The sequence below is a fragment of the Rhea pennata genome, chromosome 7 (assembly GCF_028389875.1).
Source record: "Rhea pennata isolate bPtePen1 chromosome 7, bPtePen1.pri, whole genome shotgun sequence".
In the NCBI taxonomy this organism is placed as follows: Eukaryota; Metazoa; Chordata; class Aves; order Rheiformes; family Rheidae; genus Rhea; species Rhea pennata.
Window position 1 is genome coordinate 14,671,127 of NC_084669.1, and position 16,693 is coordinate 14,687,819.

General features: G+C 53.9%; 1 protein-coding gene across 1 annotated transcript in view; it reads right to left on the reverse strand.

Moving 5' to 3' along the window:
* The window catches only part of TRIM8 (tripartite motif containing 8), a 35,804-nt gene that overhangs the window by 16,972 nt on the left and 2,139 nt on the right, over positions 1 to 16,693 (reverse strand). The gene's annotated exons all lie outside the window — the stretch shown is intronic.

Sequence of the window (16,693 nt, forward strand, 5' to 3'; positions counted from 1 at the left end):
TTAGCTTCCTACCCTGCTGCGAGGTTGGCAGGCAGGGCAGGCGGTCTATATTCGAGTAACAACCTTCTCTCTGGAGGGTGCCAGTCTGAGGACTCGGAGACGCAAGGAGGTTATAGAGGAAACCAAAGACAGCACCTACGAGCTGAGTATCTGCTGCGATACCCGCTTCACCCTCTTCCCCTGCTTCTCAAGCATCCGAGCCATGAGACCATCAGAAAGTGCCAGGGCAACAACCTGCAGCCTCTCACGTGGTGACCTGGAGCCGAGGAGTCCGGCTGCGCACAGAGCACAAGCCCCTCGCCGGGCTCGGGGCAGCTCTAGAAAGGAAACTCTGCTTGGATTTAAAAGTGGTGATTTTTTTTCCTTCCCAACTGATCTAGTTAAACTTCCAACTGCTCAAGGCTATTTTAATTTGTACTGGTAAGTTAAATCAACACAAACAAGGGCAGAACAGGTTTATATGCACCCCTATTACTGGCTTGCACCAACTGGAGCACAGCTAGATTTCTCTAGGCAGTTGTTTTTCTAATAAGGATAAGGGGGGGAGCTATTTTTTGTGCACTTCCAACTGACAAATGGAGCCTGAAAGTGACTTGGGAGTCAAAGTCTTATGGAAAGTCAAGGTGACTTATGCACCTATAGGCTGGATTCAAAGAGCTTTGCAAAAAATGCAGATCAACTAACAAGATTTATAAAACCTGTTAGGGGCTTAGAGGCTGCTTAACTCTAAAAGGTGTCAATGAAAGTGCCTAACTTGCATAGGAAGGGCTAGGACTTACAAATGGTGCTATCTCAACCTTTTGGTTCCTTTAAGAAAAGGGGATTCAAGTTCTCTTGGAAACGAGGTTTTGACACATCAACATCTTTATTCAAAGCTTTGGCTGTTCCACCACTGATTTCTAAAGTGAAGGAAACAGAGTCCTGCTGCTGCATATAACCGTTGCAAACATTTACTCCAAAGCCGCAGCAGAATCTGCTGCTTCAGCTAACCAGCAACAGAAACCACCCAGAAGAACATGAGATGCAATTGCACTGGGCACTCAAACGGGAAAAAAAAAGAGAGAGTGAAAAGGGGAACTTTGCACTTCTACAGCTCCGCCAGCGCCAGGCTCTCCACGGCGTTTTACAGGCCCAAAGCAGCCCTTCAACACCTGCGTGCAGTAAAGCCCGCGTCCCGCGAGCCCGGTCGGGGCTCAGAACCGAACGGCAGACTGAGCCGCTCGTACAAGCTGGGGCACAACCCCGGCTGCCGGGCCGAGAGCTCTGCCGGGGAAGGTCTGTATTTTGACCTCAATGTGCGCCAAGGACCCCCCCCAACTGTCTCCGTACGCAAAATATCCTGGGTTTTCGCTTCCCCCCATTTTTTGAGAGGTGGCTGTTCAGAATCTGAAAGCCTGGATTATAATCTTTATGAATCCCGTAGTTAGAACGTGCTGAACAGCAGCCCAGCAATACCAGATGTTCAAACAAAGCTGCCAACCGACAGCTGTCTGCAGCTTGCAGCGTGTTTTTACTTTAAAATGCAAAATGATACCAATCTATATTAAAAGAGATACATTCGGAGCCTTGCGATAGCAGCTGAAGCCGCGGATATTGCTCTTTCATGTAGGGTGTGGCGGCAGAAGGAAATATCTCAGAAACTACTGCTTAAACCGCCCTCCCGCTCCCCCCCCCCCCCCCCCCCAAATCCTGGCCCCTTTCCTAATAGGAAAGAGACTCACGTTACTGCTCGAGGGCCGTGAATGTACCAGTGCGTGTCCAAACAAGCCAGTAAAAAGAAAAATGCAGCATGAACAAACACCGTCTAACGAAGGATGCCAGAACGAATCTGGGCGCTGCAGAGGCTGCACCTGGCTTTAAGCAGCGCGAGGAGGATGAAGCTTTGTCAGCCAAATGCGATGGAGACGCAGAAGGGGATGAAGAGAGCCAGCTCCACTCCCACTCTCCCCACCTAGGGGTTGTGGCTACAAGGGGACGAGAACAGCCTTGGGATGAAGGGTTCAATGACGCCTCATCTTCCTCATGGGCAATCGTTCCAACCCCATCCCAAATCAGAGGGAGCAACGTCAGAAGATCTACCTTGCTTCTGACCAGCAGAGCACTGGCAGTGAAAGCAGGTGATGGAGAGACATCTGCCGCTCCTTGGCACTCATGAGAGGCTGGACACCAACCTCCCTTTATAACCCTGGGGTAAATCTGCCCTCCTAGAGGGATTCAAGGCAGCCATGATGCTAGCTAACACGAGAAGCCCCAGCTCTTACAGCTCTTGACACTGCAACCCTCCAGCTGGAATGGGCCCATCCATTCAGCATCCCATCTCGGGCTGTCCCATTTCCACCTAAAATACACGCAGACACTTGTGCAGCATTGATCCCACGGGGGAAACCCTGCAGGGGCCTCATGTGAGGCTCAATCTCGGTGTAGGTTCTGAGCATGCATCACATTGCATCTTTATTTTTTAGGCTAGCTGGGACCAGGCACAAGCTGTTGCATCCAGTGACCTTGATGGAGGCAGGATTTCTGCACTCAAGTGGCCAGGGAATGCAAGAGCCTGTGTTCAGGCTCGCTTCCTGTTCTTCCTCCCTCTTCCTTTCTTCCTTCCTCTTCATGGAAACGTAAGACTTTGCACCCATCAGACTTTGGAGATGGCAAGTCCTTAACTACACTGGCAGAGCACTTCTTGCTTGCAGGAATCAAGCAAACTGTGACTTAGTCAAACGTGATGTCCCATGTTCCCCGCCAGCCGCTCACAGCCGCGATCACAGGAAAGCTTTGGGATGGGTCCCAACACTGCCTCGCTGTGCTCTGCGCAGCAACAGCATGAATGAATCACAGCTCCCGAACGTAACGCGCAGCTCCCAGCAACGTACTCGGGATCAAAATATTTACGTTGCAAATGTGCAAGAAGAGGACAACACTCACTCCCCAGCCTGGTCAGATAAAAAGGCCAACCTGGTCTTGCATCAGGCAAGTGGGTGGTGGGAGGACAAGAAAGCCAAAGGCAGAGACCAAGCCGGTGTTTTGCAGCCAGGCTCTGCCAAGCAACGCTGAAGTCCTCGTCCATGGCAGCAAAGCCCCTACAGCTGTGAGCACAGAGACTACGAGTCCCACAGTACAACGCTCCTGCCGGCACTCAGCAGCCAGGCGGCACGCGAGGGAGCATGCTGGGACCTGTAGTTTCCAGCCAGCCGCAAAACACCATCCGTCTATAAACACGTCTTAAATTAAATAGATGCAAAGCCCCCATCTCTTGGCAAGACGCCAGTGGTGGCGTCTTGTTGGAAGGCATTTGGCCAACTCTCATGTGTTGCGTTAGCCCCTTTTTAAGAGCAGGCCAAGAGCCCACACCCTGCAAACCCCTTTGCAGCTGAGCTGTGCTCTGCCCTTGCTAAAGTAATGTGTCTGTACAGCCAGCAAGATCCTCCCAGAGCTCAGCTTCAGGCCTGGGTCCCAGGAGATGTAGGCTCTGTTCCTGCCCCAGTACAAACCCTCCTGTTTCTGCTTAGCGGCACCAGACCGCTCTGCCTCGGAGCAAGACCCAGGACCTTCTGCTGGCCCAGGTTTTGGGTAAACAGGGCTCAAGCCCATACTCCTGGAGGGGTAAATTAAAGACCCTCTGAAGCAATGGATTTGCAGACAGCAGGAGGCAAGCCCAGCCCTGCACCGGGGATGCTTTCAGACAGAAAGCCGAGCAGGTCAAACACCGCTGCGCTCCCACGCTCCCGGGGCAGGGGGTGACCATCTCCCCCGCGGCGCCGAGGCAGGGGCAGATGCCGCAGAGCCCCCGCGCTCTTCCCCCGCCGAAGCGCCCCGGCAGGACGGTGCCTTTCGCCAGGCGCACGGCCCAGCGCTCGGGGCGGCCGTCCTCGCCGCCGCCGCCGCCAGCCGGGCGAGGAGCTCAGCCCGCCCCGGCGGAGCGCGACGCCCCTTCCCCTCGCCTCCCCGCTCGCGCCCCTCGCGCCAGGAAATCGCGGCGCCCGGCTGGTGTCGGGAGGCATTGCTCCACACAAAGGCCAGGCTTCCTGGCAGCGAAGGGGTGGGCGCAGCGCGCAGGAAGGGGAAGAGGAGCCCGGGGCAAAGGCAACCAGCACCGCCAGCTCCTGGCGGGCGGGAGGGACAGCGTCGGGAGAACAGCACGGCCCCTTCTCCTTTAATCGCCCTTGTGCTTGGGAAAGAGAGGAAACATCCCTGCGCCTTTCGCACGAGCCCCGGGGACTGCGGGTCGCCCTGCACGGCAGAACTGTGGCAGAGGGTGTACCCCTCCACGGATCCGCAGGAAAAAAGAGACCCGAGTTTATCTTAATTTGCTCTTGAAAATAAATCAGTGCCACCCTCTCCACCTCGGCTGGACTGCGGCTGCTGGCGACGGTGGAGAGCCCCACCAGAGCACCCGGACACGCGCCTTTGCTCCACGCTCCGCACAGCTCCGGCGCCCAGCACGCACCTGGGAGAAAAGCTGCTTCCGTGAACGGCTCCAGCGCCAGCCTCCCCCCCAAAATGGGCACAGCCACCCCTCCATGTGCACCTTCTCCAGCAAAACCAGCAAAGGAAATTGGGCTAACTCCTCATACCCACAAGCAGTAAAAGGGGAGGAAGATCTGGACCTGAAAGCCTTCTGACCGTATTTTAAGCCAGCAAATTGAGCAACGCGCACCTCTCTGCGTGCGTTCACGGGGCTCAGCAGCAGTGTGATGAGGGCAAGGAAAGCTGGGCCCCTGACTCAGCACCCAACCGCTGCCGAGGTGCAGGATGCCAGCTGGAAGCTGGCGCCCGCAGCTGCACCCACGCAAAGGGGGTCCCCGATTTCGCCCTCCTGAACCCTGGCAGAGCATCTCTCTCTTAACCGCTTTCCTGCTGGAGCAACAGCAAGTCGCCCTGAATCCTAGGAGTATTACCTGGCTGAACACTCATCACAGACAAATACACACTTGTAATAAATAAATATAGGTGAAAACAACATATTTAAGACAAAGTCAATACAACCAGCAGCAGCTCTGACTTCCCAAATTCCTCTCTCCAATCCCCTCCTCAAAACCAAGTGTCTTCACAGCACACACCGCTTTGCAGTACAGCTCTCCACTTTGCTGGGGTCCACTGCAATCTTTCCTTCCCCTCCTCTACCTCCTGCATCCCCTTGTTCACCCAACAGCAGAAGTCTCTGGCACACCAGTCCTGGGCTGGATTTCTTTTGTCTCCAAATTATCGGCCCCTCCAGAGGTAAAAGCTCTCAGGATCTGACAGACCAGCTGCGTGGGGCCCAGTGAAGAGTAGTGGGTGTAGGAGAGCTGCAGTATTTGGTTGAGGAGGGGAAATCTCTGATGAGGGAGCCTGGGAGGGTGGGATTGGGGTGAGTGTTTTGGATGCAGCTGCCCTCAGGAAGTAACAGCAAAGGACCAACCTCTGCTGCTGTTTTTTAACACGCTGACTTCTGTTCCTATGAGGAAGCCTGTCATTGGTTTTTAATCTCGCTTGGTTACAGGCCAGCCTTTGACATTATTGATCTCAGGCCCCTGAAGCGTCATTTATCTTTCAGGTTTGACTCAGAGATTGGCGCTTGACAGCTCAGACCCCAGCCCGCTCCATCCTCTTGAGGAGCAAGAGGTGGAAACTGGAGTGCTTGAGTACGGTTCTGCTGGTCTGTGCAATTCATGTTTGAGCCTCATTTTCCAGCCCTGAACTCCGAGGATTTCCATGGACGGCCTCTCCCCGCGTGTGCCCCGCAGGGGTGGGTGCAGCTGGCGGACAGGAGCCCAGCAGAGACTGCGGTGCTGGAGCCCGCAGAGCTGCTCTCTCTGGGCCCCACCGCCGCCACGGCACCTCACTGCTCAGTTCCCCAAGCAGGGCTCAGCGAAAGCTGCAGCAGCCCTGAGGAAGCGTGATGGCAGCCGGAGCTGGCATTTGATCTCCCGACTCAAAAATCTAGCTCCTCCTGTCTCCAGCAGATCAGCAGTGCTTTGTCAGGCAGCCCAAGGTGCCTCCAGCGCCTGCTGCTTCCCTCTTCCAGTTTCATTACCCTCTTTTAAAGAGGATGCAGCAGAGACACAAAGGTTAAGGGAGGTGCCGAGGGCAACGCGGGGATCAAGGGGGGGCCGTGTCAGAGAGCACGGCGCAGCAGAGAAGCCATTTCTAGCTGTGACCATACTGCCATTTTCTAGAGCAGAATGACCAGCGGTGGCTGCTCCTCGCCCCGCTGCGCGTTTGCACCCGCAAAGCAGCCTCGCTGCTAGTTTGGTTGTGCGGTAGCTTCTCTGTTACCTGCCTGCTAGCACGGCAGCACCTCCGAGTCAGCTCTCGATTTCTGCTTGACCTTCAAAATGTTAATGCCTGCTCCCTCCGCTGGGCAGAACAAGAGACAGGTTCCCTGGATACACAGCAGCTGCCAGCCAGCAGAGCCGGGATTCAGGACGCCTGGGTCCGCCGCCCGATGGGTTTCCACTCCCGTATTTCCTCCATCTTCCACCCCTGCTGATAGGAATTCTCAGCCTCCATTTTTGGGGAAACACAGTGTTTTCCTCAAATCTCTGTGCTATGATTACATAGCACTGGGCTGGGGGGAGAGAGGGAGGTCTTCTCGGATGCTTCCTGCCTTTCTCTCTCCTACAGAGCTAGGCCTTGCATTTTGGGAAGGAGGAACATTCCCAAGGAATGCTCCAGTGGGCATTTTTAATACGTAGATGGTGGTTTTCGCTTGTTGCCACAGTGTTTATTAGTTTATTGCCAAAGCACTTTGATAAATGGAGATTAGCACTGTGTATGTTCATAGGTGATAGCAGGAGCCAGCAGCCAACCTTGGGGAGGATCGAGGGCAGGATTGCCTGGGTGGGGGCACCTAGCAGGGGACCCTGTTCAGCAAGGCACTGGCAGGTGCTACTCACGTGCTGAGACCTGGGGATGAGCACGCGCAACTTCTAACCAAGGGCTTGATGCAGCAGCACCCCCAGGAAGACCAAGCCTGGGTTCTCAGGATTGCTTCCCACATGGCCATAGACCTTCTGAATGACCTCAGGAAACTCCCTCCACCTCAGTTTATCCCAGCTTTAGGGTAACACCTCGATTCTGCTGTGCTGATTTTAGGGTGTTGCAGAGATTAAGTTGCCCTTTTTCTTCCCCCGCTGTAGGGAAAATGCTACAAAATCCTTGGCTCGAGGACAGGCCACAGTAATACTTGCTGTGCTCCCATCCTCGGGAGACGCGTGTTTGGAGGGGGTGCTCTTTGCAGTGCACGCAGATTCATTTCTAGCCCTTCACAAGGATGCCCCGTAGTAGAGTTTGCCAGCAAAGCAAAAGCAGGAGAAAACAGACCCAAAAGATGCTCCCACTCCCCCGCGGAGGGTGGGCAGATCCTGCTCGCTGATTCTCCCACAACCAAACCAGCTCTGATCCAACCAGGGCTCGCCAGGGCTCAGCCACCCAGCTACGACCGCGCAGCCGGCCGGCGGGGAACAGCAGGAATTCTCCCCTGGATCCGGCCACCCCCAGCACCGAGGGGGGCCTAACGCAAGACCCGAGGGACGCAAGGGAAGGGAGGGAGCCCGGCGGCGCGCTCGTTCCGCTCCAGCCGTTTGCGGCGCTGCGCGGGGCTCTCGCCGTCAGCGCCGGGTGCACCAGGACCGGAGAACAAAGAGAGGCGCCCGCACCGCCACCGCTTTGTCTGGGCTTCACCTGCGAGGAAGAGCGGCTCCCGCCGAGGAGCCGGCGGCCTCGCGCGCGGGCGGGCGGGCGGGCGGGCGCGGAGAGGGACGCGGCCTGCCCCCACCGCCCCCCCCTTCCCACGCTGCGAAGGGGATGACGAGCGCGGGGATGCGATCGCGTTACCCTCCCTCCCTCCGCCACACACACAAACCCGTTACAGCGCACGCCATCACCCCCCCCCCCCCCGGCCCCCCTGCCAGCAGCAACCGCAACCGGGACGAAAAGCCATTGCCACAAAAATATCAAACGACCCCCAACGCGATCGATGCTTGTCTGCGTGTGGCCCAGCACCAAACCCCGGAGCTCAGCTCCGCTGACAGCAGAGCACCAGGACTGACTGCGAGGGAAGGGGGTGGGAGACGCGTTTCCAGGGGACGGGGTTTTAAAGCCACACAATAACTGGCTCAAACAAGGGTTTGGATTAAGCTGTTGTACAGCGAGGGAAACTGCCGACTCCATTAGGATACATGGGATTTTCCTTCCCCCCTCCCTTTTTTTTTTTTAAAGTCTCCAGCTCTGGAATGAAGCTTCCAGGTCACCAACACAGGAAAGGAGAATCAGGTGATGCCAAGCAAGCAGAGGATCATGCACAGAGAGGTGGGTGGAGGGAGGAAAGGACAGATCAGCCTTCCCTGAACCTCCAGCTCGTACAGTCGGCTGGTCTGACAACGTTTACTCATATTTCAGAGAGACACAGCCATCCGGAACGTCACTCCCTGCCAACTGCCTCATCTGGAGCCATCCACAGCTCGGTTGTTTCCAGTTCGCTCCAGAGATGGGCCTCCAAAGCATCCACAAAACAACAAATTGAGAAAGAAAAGGTAAGGGGAAAAAAGAACAGTGAAAGCACTGGAAAAAAAAAACAGGGAGGAGGCAGAGAAATTAATTCTTCTTTCCCCTCGGGTTCTGCTACAACAAACCAGCAAATAGATGATTCCGAATTTGAGGCCTTGCTCTGAGCTGGGAACTTTGCTCATGTTATTGTCACAAGTGAATCACAAGACAGAAGAGGGACAAGCACGCTCCTCTAGTAAGAACAGGCCAAAGGTGTCCTTATCAGAAAGGATGCAGGACTGTGAACCTCTTCCCTGAGTTCACCTAGGAAGCAAACGTAAAATCTCTTGCATGATCCTGGGTCTCACACTTGGGAGATCATCTGTTCCTATTTGGGACCAGGCATCTCTTTCTCCAATTCCCAACTCCGCTGGCTTCTGGCCTCCCGAGTGAAGTTGCCTGCACCAGTTCAGGGCTTACGACACACCAAACTGCTCCCTCCACGGAGGGCTGAGGAGGACAGAGCATCCTCACCCCAGTCTTGGGCACCCACACCTTTGTGCTGGCCCCCACGGCAGCTGCCCCATGTTTTCTACCAGCAGGCAGAGGCTCGATGCAGCAAACTGGGGACCTCAGCAGCTCCGACTCCGCCGAGCCACCCCCCTTGCTCCAGCCAAACCAGCATCTCCTGAGCCTTCGGGCTGCTGATAAACACAGAAAGTTGACAAAGTCACCAGAGACCAGTCCGGATCTACAGTCCTTTATTTTTTTTTGAAAAGAGAAAAGCAAGGCCAGACCAGATTCTGCCCCGGAGCCTGCATGGCAAAGCAGAATCTGGCTCTAAGTGTTTATTTATAAATCTGTACATACATGTACATTTGAATTCTGTCAGAATTAATTCTGGCATCCAGCTAATTCAAAGCATTCCTCCCCCATCACACTACTGTTGCAGGCCAGCCCAGCACAGAAGCTGATTATAAAATGCTGCACTAGCCAGGCATTTCTGCAAAGGCTTGTGCTATTGAGCATTCAGCCTTTCCTTGCTTGGCTATTTCATTGTTTCGGTGTCGATCCCTCCTCTCTTGCCCTGTGTCTCCTGGTTACTTTTGTCCCTGCTCTGGAAGCACTGCTGCTCTCAGCCCCATTTCAGCTTCAGATTAAAAAAAAAAATACATGAAATTAAAGAGAAGAAAAATTACCACCATGTACCAGGACTTCCAAGGGCTGTTTAAAAATAAATAGATAGGTAACATGCAAGAAATAGGCCAGTATAGGCCCAGATCTGGGGCAGAAAACCTACGGCCTCCCTCAGAAACACAACTAAGAAATCCCTGTGTGGTCACAGGCTGTCCTCTTGAACAGAGAGGAGAGAGGTCAGGGCAGCCAGCAATGTAAGAGCCTCTTTATTCTTGGGCAGTTGCACAAATCTGATCGCTTGTGCCCTTTGTGAGACATGGAAATCTGCCTTCTCCTCCCACCCCCTCCAGCAGCCTCCGTTCTCTCCTCTGCTTGGAAAGGGGCAGGGGTTCATCTGTGCAGCTCCTTGCAGCGCACCTCCGGAGGTGAAGAACAAAGAAGCAGAGAGGATGTGGCCTCCCTTTCAGCAAGACCTGGCTTGGGCCAAGCATGTGGGAGAGCTCGAGGACAGGGCTTTGCTGGAGCAATGGTGGGGAGAAGAAAGGGAAGAACATCCGTGAGACTTGCATATTCCTCGGTGGACTCATCCAGGCTCCCACGCGTGACACAAAAGGCTGAGGAGTGGAGGAAAGCCAGGGAATGTCACACTGAGTCAAGTCTTTCCTACTTTTCCCTCTCCACCATGACCACAGGCTCCAGAAGAGCTGCACAAATCACACCTGCATGCTAGCATCTACATGACACTTACATAAATATCACAGATTAGATTTAGACTAAGCAAGGGCCTGGGCAAAGTTTATTACATTCTCATCACCAGCCAAAGCTGGGATTGTACCTGCTGGTTCAGAGACCAGACCAGCACACCCCTGTATTAGGGGTGAACTAGAAGTCACCACCAAAGAGAGGGGTTTGAGGCCGAAAGTTCTCCAGCCAGAGCTGTCCAATATGAGTGTGCAAGTTTGGGCCTACCCATCCTCACTTGCAAAATACAGCTAACCCTTATATACTGCAGTGGTGTCACTGGGCTTTAACTTGTTGCCACTCCTTGGAAACAGCTCAAGGTCCTTGGATGAACCTCTCTCTCCTCCTTCCATTTTGCTCTTCTTCAGCGCTCTTCCATGCAGCATCCCCCACTGTGGGAAGAGAGCACTTCCTGCCGCAGCCCCTGCCCTTGCTGGCTGTTGACTCCTACCTCTGCTTTACCAGCTCCATCTCTTCCATTTAAGCCTCTTCCCTCCCGAAGGCATTAAATTGCCTCCCTGCGCCGCCCCCCCCCCCCCCCCATCTCTGTTGTCATTTCTCAGATGACTCTATGTAGAAGAATTGTGGCTGCTGGTTTAGAACAAGCAACAACAGACAACTCGATGAGCTAAGGGCAAGGAAAATGCCCAGGCTTAGCAGAAAAGCAGCAGGGAAAAGCCCTTAATCCAAACCTCCGGGAGGCAGGAGACTGTTCCAGTTCAGCCGAAGATCTGGGAGCACTATGACACCCATGGCTGTTTTTCTAGCAAACCCAGATGAGCTTGTAAAGTGTGGCTTGGCCCCCCGAGATCTCTCAAGGGCAGCACAGGTTGCTATCGGTTGAACGTAAATTCTCTGCTGTCCCTGACAACAAAGCACAGCAAAGCTTGACAGATCGATGGCGGTGAACGGCATGGAGCTAGAAAGCAAGGCTAGGTGGGTGCTGGGATTTCTGCAACTGCCCAAGGCCTGAGAAGTCATTACTCATCAAGGCAGTTTGACCAACTGACAGCGTCCCAGGGCACAATAATCAGTCACATTTAGCAGCCTGGCGCTGGAACCACGAGGCCCCTGGGCAGGAACAGGGGGCATCACCAAAGCTAGGGGAGGAAGACACACGGTCTAAACTGACAAGGGAGAAGAAAAGGGCTGGAGGTTCAATTCCAGGGGTGCTGGAAGATGGAGGGAGCAGGGGGAATTTGACTGCATCAGCCCAGCTTCATAGAACCTGCTGCCAAAATTATTGGGGGGAACCAAGTATGTTTAAAGAGCACCGTGGGGAACACCCGCCAGCCCACACTACCTACAGTCACAAGAGCAAAATTACACCAGAAAACTTCAGCATACGCACTCACAATGCCTCCAACGAACTGCATGCTGCACTTCTCATAAACAAGTCATCTGGAAAATAAGTAAGCCCGTAAAAATCCAGCCCATCGCAAGTTACCAAACCTGTTTCAGAGTAAAACAACCTACAGCAGCTCAAGCCAGGAGCCTGGTGGTGGAGCAGACCCCAGTCTCCCCAGCACTGAGGCTCCCGAGCTCTCTGCTTAACATCTTTAGCATGGATGCAGTGGGAAGATGCAACATGGGACTTCTTCAAACAAGGTGTCTCTGGTGTCAGAGCCATCTATCAAAGAAAACCTGGTGGCATTTTCCCTCTAGAGACCTAGACTTTCTGAACTCAACAGCAATCAACTGGGTAGCTAGGAAAAGTGTGTGGCCATCTCTGCACTGGGACGGGTAGCCAATGGTGGCAAAGGGCCAGAGTTTCAGGTACAGACTTGGGATTCATCTCTCTGAGCTTCTACCAGGTGCTCACCTCTCCTTTTTCCCATACTTAAAAAACCACCTGAACAGAGCTTATTTGGGGGACTGTAAAGAAAGTCCAAACCCATTGTGGGCCAGATGCACCCAGAAACCCAATCTCTGTCTCCCTGGATTTGCCACATGAGTGCTGCTCCACAGTCGGAGCTGTGCTCTGCTCCTGCACACCAGCAGGAGGTCTCTGAATGTTTTCCCACAGGACTCACTCCCACAGTGCGCTTTGTACATTTGCTCCCTCTTCTTAACATAGAGAAATATTGGAGATGCTCAGAACACAGAAATTTTCTCTCAGCTTTATACATTAAAAAAAAAAAAAAGTGCAGTAAGCAAGGTGCAAGCTATCTCTGTCCCTTGGAACAAAAGCAAAGCGGAAGCAGATCCCCTAACACCCTCTCCACTAGCGGCACTCTCAGTTCCCTATGGGTAGGTGGGACATCCTCAAGCAAGCTTTGTACCTGGCTTCAGGCAACCGTGTCTGATACAAAGAGGGAGTTAACATGGTGGTAACATCCAGCAAATGTTTGGGTGAGCCCATTTTGCATATCAGAAAGCTGCTGCTTTCTGACCTGCCCTCTATTCACAGCAATGTATTCTTTCCCCTCATCTCTGGGTGAAGGAAAAAAAAAAAAAAAAAAAAAAAAAGTAACATACCAACCTCAAGTTGGGATAACTTTCTTTTTCAACCTTGGAAGCAGATTTCTCCATGCCTGAGAATAACAGGCAGGAGGCACATGTCTCTGGCAGGAAAGGCAAAGATGGAAGAAAAAACATTTCATTTTGAGACCTTGACACAAATAAAACGTTCAGAAGCAAAAAGAGGGTGGGTTGTTGGGTTTTTTTTTTTTTTTTCCTCTCTCTCTCTCCCTCCTCTAAGCGCTACAAAAACAGGAAACAAAGGAGAAAACATCTCACAAGGGGGAAGGGGAGGTAAGCATTTTACACGCCCACGAAAGAAAGATTAACCACATACTTTATTTACTGTTTGTACTATGGTTGCACCTTTGAGTTCATCCAATCCTGAGTCAGGGCTGTGTGGGTTTGTGCAGCACCTAACACTGAAAGGTCTCTCTCCCCCGAAAAAACCCCAAGTACAAGCCTCCACTTTGGGTAACTACTCCGTGGACACCCCTCCTCCACCTACGCCAACCTGCTTCTAGCATTTCGGGGCCAGCAAGAGATCTGCTGTCCAAATTGCTAGCTTGCAGCTGACAAAGCAATGGTTCTGTCCCCCAACTGTTTTGAACCCCTCTGCCCCCTTCAAATTGGTCTGCAGGCAGCTGGTGAGACACCCTCCGAAGCGAAATGGCAGCAGGGCTGGTGTAATAAGCACTAATAAGGGGAGGTTTCCTTGGAGAACATTTGCAGACTCCCACCTCTCCTCTGGGCTCTGGGGCTCACCTCCACTGCTGGGCTCGTCTCACATTGCTGTAACGCCTGCAAATCCCCCACACCACATCCCGGGCAGAGGATCAGGCTCCTAGCCTCCAAACTTTGACTCATTTCTCAATTAAGAGCTTCCCAAACATGAGCTCCAGAGACACGCATGGAACAAATCTCTCATGACCATTTGCTCCTGGGGCCTCCTCCAGATCTCACAAGCCCAACATTACTCATTCGCCCCTGTCACACTTATCACCCCAGCCTGGCATTTCTCGCCAGCCCCAGCCTTCTGGCGATGTGGGGGCTTGCCGCATGCAGCAGTCCTTCCCCAGGACGCTCAATGAGCATATTCACCCGTGTCGGATGAGCAAGCAGGCAGGAATCCCGGGCCCGACTCCTGCGCGCAGGGAGCTGCTGCTGGCTGAGCGCGCGCAGGACGGTACATGCATGCGGCCTAATTTGGGAGCTGACACGGCCACATTCCTCTCCGGGACCAGCTCACGCGGCTCTGTGAGGGGCGGATTTTAAACAGAGCCCTGCCCAAGGCCACACAGCGAGTGCAGGGGAGATCCGGCAACTCGTCAGTGGTTTTTCCTTGACTATTCCAGCCAGTTTGCAGAGAAACTGAATGAATTACGGAGGAATCCTTCAGGTAGACCGTTTCCCGGCCTCAAGCTGTCCTCTGTTATTCCAGCACCTAACCTAACCACAAGCACCTACCTTAACCACGAGCCCAGTGAGAACAGACAAGCTTATTACTGCAGAGAAGGGAAACTAAGATAACAACCATGGAGGTGCTAAGGGATTTGGCCAAGGTCATGCAGTAAGTCTGCAGCTCTGCTATACGGCCCAACACCTTTGCTGCCCGGCCGCGTCTCCTACGACTCCACATCAGGGCCAAAATTCAGCCTAGCCGGTAGCAGTTACATGCCAGGCCATTAGCGGCACGTATCCGCAAGGAGCAGTGAACATCCAGCCATAACAACGGCAACAACAACAACAAAAATGCAGCGAGAGTGGGAATAGATGAGATCGAAGGGTCCTGGAAAAGGACCTGGAAAAATACTTCAGGTCCCTGGTTAATGCTCCCGGGAAATACACACACAGGCAGGCCTGTTCCAGCCCCACAGAGTCCTCCCGGGGTGGCTCTCCACCCTGGCAGAGAGACACAAAAATGACCTCCTATAAATAGAAGCAGAAAAGTGCTTCTCAAAAAGCCTGGCTGGGTCTTTCCCCTTCCAGCGTGTGTGGTGGAGCTGCTGGCACCTCCATGGAGGTCTCTGGTTTTCCCCCCCCAAAAAAAACCTGGAGAGGAAAATAACCTTCCTGTTAGCTCACACTGGCTCCTCACTGCACGGAGCCACCTCCCCCCCTCCGAGGCCTGGCCATCCAATTGGAAAGTAATTATACTGCAATTTTTATTTATGACTCTTTTTTTAATTGCTAAATGGTGACTCATTTTGGCAACATTAAAATACACAGGAAATCATCCCCATTTTACAGTAATCACCATTCAATTCATTGTTAAATATTTATTCGTCAGACTAGCACTGGGCCTCTTCCTAAGGGTCTAACCGAGAGCCTCGGGGCAGCTGGGACGGGATGTGATGGCTGGAGGAGGCCAATGGGGTTACAACAAGGCTGCCTGTGGGGTGGTTAAATGCCCACCAATAATTTCAGGGTCTGGAGCCAGGGGTGAAAGCTCCTGCCAGATGGTCCAGCCACAGGCTAAATACAGGCTTACTTTCCCCCAAGCCAACATTGTGCCCCACACTGCTTTTGGGACGGCGCAGGCCTGCACACCCTCTCCTTAGAAAACCCCATTATTTGGCCAGAACCCAATCCTGAGTCCCCACGAGCAAGAGGTCCTGCTTCCCCCCGCGCAGGAGGCGAGGCTGGGAATACGCTGTCTAACGCCAAGCTCTGCCAGCCTCAGACCTCACTGGGAGGGAAGGGAAGGCTCACGCTAGGCTTCAGCAGAAGGGAGGAAGGCGGTGGGAAGAGGCAGCAGCAGCCTGACGCTCACCAGGCTTACAATGGCCGGGGTCTGTGTCCTCGCGGCACAGCTCTGTCGCCCCTGGGAGTGAGCTGCCTGAAACCAGATTTCAGGGAGATTCAACCTCCAACACAGGCAGCTCTTCCATCTCGCCCTCCAGCGAGATGCCCTTCCTCCTGTGCCCACCAGCTTGCCCTTGCTCAGCATCCAGGAGAGGACGAGGTTTTTGGAAGGAGAGGCTCTGGAGCAGAGGACACAGCCAAGCTGCTCTCTCTGCCGCTGGTTTTTAGCATGTTCCTCCTAAAGCCATCAGCTGGCCCTGCTTTGAATCACAGTGGGGCTGTTCCCAGGCAGGAACCAGGAGAAATTGCTCCTCCAAATCCCCCCTGCTCTTCACCTACATCGGGCTCAGCTCTCCACCCTTCCCCATTTAGCTGCATCAGCGAGAGACACTGCAAACGAACCGAGCGGATGCAGGTCCCACGGCTGAATGACTTCAGATCAGACGCCTCCCAGCCTCGACGCCCCTTCCCGCAGGAACCCTTCCCCCACCGGGCAGGGAGGGCCGGAGAACAAAATCCCCACCACAGCTGCCTCGTCACCCTTTGGCAATCGCTGGTTTTCCCCATCTCTCCCTGTCGGAGCTGTAATCTAACATGTCTGCTGCTGCTTACTTCCTCCTTTCCACCCCAGCACGGCCGAGGGCACCGGCAAGGCAGGGGGAACAGGTCGTTATGTCAAAGGGTCAGCTGCACGCTCAGCAAGGAGCAGCAGCAGCACCAGGACGCGTGTTGTGCAGGCCCTGCACAAACCCAGGCCTCTCAAGAACGGCCACGGAAACCAACACGGCCCGGTACAGAGCGGAGGAGGCAGAAAACACCTAGGCGAGCTCAGGCCGCTGCTATCAGACACTGCATCGCGCTCCCTAGCAGAGACTCGCCACACTCTGCTGGAGGCTCCTTGCCAACCTGAGCGCTCCACTGCGGGGGGAACCTCTTGAACCCCTTTCTGGCCAAATCCTGTGCTTGGGAGCAGTCTCAGCAAGGGGAGGGTGGCAGGCGGGGAGATGGGCTGCTGCACTGGATGAGATTTTAACTCCGCACAGAAGCCTGGAAATTTCCCGAGATGCAGCTCATGGATGCTATT